This window comes from Rhipicephalus sanguineus, unplaced genomic scaffold (genome assembly GCF_013339695.2).
Source record: "Rhipicephalus sanguineus isolate Rsan-2018 unplaced genomic scaffold, BIME_Rsan_1.4 Seq525, whole genome shotgun sequence".
NCBI lineage: Eukaryota > Metazoa > Arthropoda > Arachnida > Ixodida > Ixodidae > Rhipicephalus > Rhipicephalus sanguineus.
Window position 1 is genome coordinate 141,120 of NW_023615434.1, and position 6,000 is coordinate 147,119.

General features: G+C 49.1%; 1 pseudogene; it reads left to right on the forward strand.

Moving 5' to 3' along the window:
- LOC119377637 (histone acetyltransferase KAT6B-like) overlaps positions 1 to 5,753 on the forward strand; it is a 115,888-nt pseudogene extending 110,135 nt beyond the window's left edge.
- The last annotated feature ends 247 nt before the right edge of the window (positions 5,754 to 6,000 follow it).

Genomic DNA, 6,000 nt, shown 5'->3' on the forward strand with positions numbered 1-6,000 from the left:
AATTTTACTGGCAATCATAGCAGTCTATGATGTTGCTAAGGCACTGAGAAACAATAAACATCGCAGTGTTAGTTTGTGTGTGCCCTGAGTCATATTTATGGAACTTCTGATAATTCAAATAAAATCCTGAGGTCCCCTCAAGTTTGAATATCGGGAGTCTACTGTAGTTGCTTAAGAAAGTCTGCAAGCTTTTCTTTGAAGTCTGGATATTTCTCATTTTCGGCCCATAGTAACTTTTCCTGATCGACGTGCAGTGAAGATTCCTTCGTGCTACTCACGGTCACAAGCCTCAGACACACGAAAAAGACACAACGCAGCTATACTCAGTGTGCAAAATAACCTTCCTTTGTCGTGCACTTTCATAATGAAAATCGTGCATCACAGTTTGCACTTCACTGGGAACAGATACGATGCGGACAGGTCCTACTCGTACCAACGCGAAAACGCCCCGTGAACTGACCACAAAATGTCTCTGTTGCCATTGTGATGGCAATGACAATGCAACTTACCGTATTTACTCGAATCTAACGCACCCTTTTTTCCGCTAAAACGGGTCTAAAAATCGCATGCACGTTAGAATCGAGTACCGGAAAAAAAAAAACTTGGTATCATATTGCCATCGGCATTTCAAATGGCCGCTCCTACGCGCCTCGGCCATTTCTGCTTATTGTTTCAGTTCGTACGTGTGCTGAGGAGATTGTCATCCCGTTCTGCATTCGCATCGACAGTATGGAAGTGCAGACTCCAAATACTCGACGAGTGCACCACGGTGCCGCATTTAAAAGAATAGGTATTACATGTGCAGAGATGGACGGAAATCGGGCCGCATCACGGTCGTTCGTTGTTCCGAAACGTGCGTGCGAGACTGGCGCAAACAGAAGCAGAAGATTTTTTACAGCAAAGCTTCACAAAAGGTTTCAGCGGACTAAAGCAGGGCGGTTTCCCGAAATCAAGAGCGTTGACAGCGACGAGGACTGATCCATTACACAACTCGTATCGCCGCCATAATGGTGACAGTTTAGCGGCAAGGCCCGCTTTTTGACTTTGTGTTTTACTTTTTTGAAACTTTAGTTCTTTAAAATGTATTAAACTTCTGAATGTGCGAAGTTTGACCTACGGACTTTTTGTTCTTTTCTCTCACGAAAAATGGGTGCGCGTTACAATCGATGTATTACTTTTTTTTTGGTCGCGAAAAACGGGTGCGCGTTACAATCGAGGGCGCGGTAGAATAGAGTAAATACGGTACCCCTCTGACGGGAGTGTTAGTGCGGTAAAGTGGTTTCTTCGGTTTTGTACTCGATTCTAAAGCACAGGCAATTTTTGTTACCGTTGTCGCTTCATTTGTTTTTTCCACTGCTCTTGCATTTGCCCTTCTGTCCCTATGGCTGAGATACCCAAGCTGTTGTATTATTCTATTCTCCTTTGTGCTCCATTTGGGGAACTGAAGAACTTGGGAAGAATACAAAAGGACGCAATGGCTTTGGGGGTCTCAGTAGTAAATCCCCCAACTCTTTTTGTTGCTTTCTTCTCTGATAAGCAGGCACCTCCTTCCCCCCTTCCACCACACACACACAGGCTGGTGTTGATGGAGATACCCGCTTTATCTACTGATCTTTCTTTTCCACTATCTCGCTCCCGCCCACGTCCACGATTTGCTACAATTTGCTTCATGTTTGCGCCAGGAAGCGCTTTTTTGCTTTGTCTCAATTGCCTAAATGCCTGACCAAGACTTCAACAGTGACACGACCTTCAGCCATAGCCAGTGCAAGTACTCAGTGTTGGAAACCTAGCCAAATATTGGAAACATCGCTGACAGCTTGTCGTGGCGTTCGACATCGCACTTGATCAGCCGGCCAGTGCCCGAAAATTGGAATGGCTTACCGTGGAGCATCTGAATTTTGGTCATGAGTTTACATAACTTCAATGGGACGAGTGGAGTTGCCGCGAAGTGTCTGAATAAACGAGCATGTTTGAATGTTTGAATTTTCAGCATCCAGATAAATGGCCGGCGACTGTAAACAAAAACACCATAGCTTCCCGGTTATTCATGTGATGGTATTTCATTAGTCGCTTCTAATAGCTACCTAGGAAAGTATCATTTCAAACAAACATAGGTCATACATGCTTTTCCGCTCTAGATATGAGTTCCACTGCCCTCCGTACATGACATGTTTTCCAGAATTTGGTACTCTTACTCCAACCAGTGTTATGAAACCTTGTTGGTTTGTTGCAAACAACCTTCACAAGACTTCAAATCAGAATTGGCTCCTATGTGTGGGCAGCCTCGCATCCCATAGCCACGACAGATGGCGCATCAGCAGGTCTTTTTTTTTTTTTTTGGTGTGTGGTGTGTAATTTGAACACAGAAAGCGCTACTCAAATGTTTCACCAAAGGATGTGTACCAGGGAATTCCGGCTGGGCCGATTTGGTTTAGATCTTTGCTTTTACTAGCCTCAAAGGCCCAGAGTATGTGCCTGAATAGCCCAAACTTCCTTATATAGAGAGAAACGAGATAATTACTTTGTTAAGTATCGAAAAAGATACATGGTTGTTAGTGCAATAAAAATCTGGACGTAAAAATAGCTTTATTGAAGTTTGTTGTATCGAGGTTTGACTAATTATTTTCTGTGGCACTCAAGCTTCAAGAAATGTGCCAAAATTACTTTTCAGCTGTCGCGGCTGATCTTTTTTGAAAATTCTCTCTTGACATTTTACAAACCACATGGTTTCCACCACCAGTTGTAGTTGATGCTTGGCTGTGTCATCTACACTGCCTTGCACCATAAATATCTACTAAAGGGACTACTTGTCACATAATACAAATCATCCTTCAAAGTATACTTTGTATGTAATGAAAAGTAAAATGCACTTTCTTGGGGCAGGTGTGCCTGAATGGGCATTTTCATTTCATTGACAGACATTGTATGCCCCCAGTGCATAACCTTAAAGCTGCATCTAAACTTTTGTTCATTGTTTTTCTTTCCAGAAACAGTACATTCCAGTCGAATCTCCGAAGGCAGAAGATGCTGTGAACACTGAAAACAATGGGTTGCCCAGCATTGTAAGCGATTCAGCTGAGGACACACACGTGCCTCTCACTGTTGAAGATATTGACAATGTGTTCTCCAAAAGAAGCCCCCTCTAAGCCATCACCAAGTGATCATCCTATAAATGAGCAGGGTACTGAGCTATCTGCAGTTATTACTAGTGCAGAGACTAGTAATGAGGATAACCAAAGAAAGGAGAATGCCAGTGAGCAGCCCTCAGAGTTATCTGAAGAGTCTGACATACTGAGTAGCAGTGAGAAACCAGAGGAAACTGCATGTGAGGAGGAAGCTGCAGTTGTTGAGGAAGCTATGCATGATAATGATAGCAGTGCAACAGCTGTTGAAAAAGCCTCTCCTGAAGCTCAGAGTGTCGGAAGTCCAATGCAACTGGTATGTGAACAACCAGAAGAGCCAACTGTAGTTGAAGAAGCCCAGCACACTCCTGATGTGGCAGTTTCAGCTGTGCCAGAGGTGCAGCCAGAAGAGCAAAATGATAAGGAACAGTCACCACCCAAAGAACCACAGGAGGCTGTAATTGAGACCTGCCGTTTTGAACAGAGCCCAAAAGAAAGTGGCACCCATCAAGATGTGTCTAGCGTACCAGAGTGTGTTGAGAGTGATCTTGCAGATTCTCTGGAACCCCGGCCACCAGTAACGTTGCTTCCAAGCGATGTAATAGCAAATAATGCTTCTGTAGTAAGCACAAGCAGCCAAGAAAGCCAGGACATTGTGGTTGACAACCCATCACCACAGGTGCAAATGCCTCCAACTCCCATCACTCCCCAGACTCCTGGATCTAATCCACCATCTCAGCAGACCTGCCTTTCAAACCAGTCGAGCTGTGGTGTGGACGAAGGTACACATGCAGGCAGTTATGACTCCATGCTGGGCCACAGCCCGGCCAGCATGATGGGCTGTTCCCCTCATGACCTCTCCATGGACGCCAGCAGCCTCAAAGCCACCCAACCTGTGGAGCCCCATCGCTACCAAGAGCCGCGGGAGGTGACGAGGGCCCCCCGGGCGGACCCTATGGAAACGGCGCGCATGGAGATGATGCGGCCGGGCCGGCTGGCGGCCCCATCTAAACCAGACCTGAGCTGTCTTGGAGTATATACACCCGATCGAGTAGCAGTGTTATGTCCAGTGGTGGTTACACTCCAATGGATATGGAACAATTGCGAGAAGCTGGCCAGCTTCGAGAAGTAAACCAGCTGCGGGATATGAACGCACTCAGAGAACCTCTAATGAGGGAAGTCAGCCAGCTGCGAGATGTCAACCATGAGGGAAGCGAACCAAATGAGGGACATCAACCAGCTGCGAGACGTTAGCCAGTTACGCGATGTAAACCACTTGCGAGACATTAATCAGTTGCGGGATATTAATCAGCTGCGCGAAGTGAACCAGATGCGCGAAGTGAACCAGATGCGCGAAGTGAACCAGATGCGCGAAGTGAACCAGATGCGCGAAGTGAATCAGATGCGCGAAGTGAATCAGATGCGCGAGATGAGCCAGATGCGCGAGGCAAACCAAATGCGAGAAGTGAGCCAAATGCGCGAGGTAACCAGATCAGTCAGATCCCGATGTGAACCAAATGCGCGAAGTCAGCCAAATGCGTGAAGTTGCCCAGATGCGCGAAGTGAACCAGTTGCGTGACATCAACCAGCTGCGTGAAGCCAGCCAGCTGCGCGAGATAAGCCAGTTGCGTGAGGCAAACAGACACGAAGTGAACCAGCTTCGTGACATGAACCAGCTGCGTGAACTGAATTCCTTGCGTGAAGCCAGCCCATTGTGTGATGTGAATCAGTTTCGGGAGATGGGCCAGCGGCGCCTTGATTCTCCTGCCTCATCTCTGGCAGCTGGGGAAGCCCAGGGGCCCTTGAGCTTTGGGCAGTTCTTTTCCCGACTGTACTCACGCAAGGCCCCACAGGCGCACCACCGGCAGCAGCCACAGCCTCATCGGCAGACACCGCAGCAGAGCTACTGTCGGCCGGTGACAAGTGCGCCTCTTTCGCAAGGGGCCTTTGTGGCAGCCCAGGCAGCCGTGGCACAGGCCCAGGCACAGGCCTCATCCGGCGTGCCAGGCATGATGCAGGGCATGGTGCTCAGCCACCGGCTTCCAATTACATGAGCATCTCGGGACCGGGGGTGGTGCCCCCTCCTATGTATGGGCGTTCCTGTGAGGCATGCTGCCCTCGGGTCCCCCACAGCGAGGTTTCTCACATGGCTATGCCTATGGGCCGGCCTCCAACGCATCATGCAGCCTCGCCAAGCTGCAGCAGCTGACCAACGGCATCATGGACATAGCGCCGGCTCTCCGGGGCAGAGTGCAGCCGCCGCCGCCGCAGCTGCCGCAGCCTGCGCCATGACTCCCCCTGCCGCGCCGACCGCATCACGGGCTTTGCCTCATGGCCAACCCTATGGGTCTCCTACAACAGCCCCACCAGCCGGCTCAACCAAGTACGCGCCACGTTATCAGCGCGCACCCCTGCTTTCAAGCTACCAGGGAGCGCTCAATGGCTACCGGCAGGGACGCCTGCGGGCCCTACTTGCAGCAGCCAGCCCCCATGCAGATGGTACAGCCTCAGTACCAAGAGCCCTCCCAGAACCCTATGTACGCCTATGGCTACCTAAGTGGCAGCTTGCCCCCCCAGACTCTCAACTCCATGATGCGCCGCTGAAGCCCTGTACATATACACCTGTGATTTCTCTCTTGTCCGCTGGCCCCTTCAGTGTGCATGTTGGCGTAGGTATGTACATATGTAGATTCCGCTTTAGTGCTGGTTAAGTTGCAGCTTCGATGGACCACCACCTCCTCTGTGTTTCTGATCAATTCCCTCGGAGGTGTGTGGAAAGGCTGGCATTGACCTGGCAATGAACCAGGTATATTGGCCAGTTTATGTGCAGACTTGTATTTAGTGGCTAAACAAGCTGTCCATTTACCAGACAACCTTG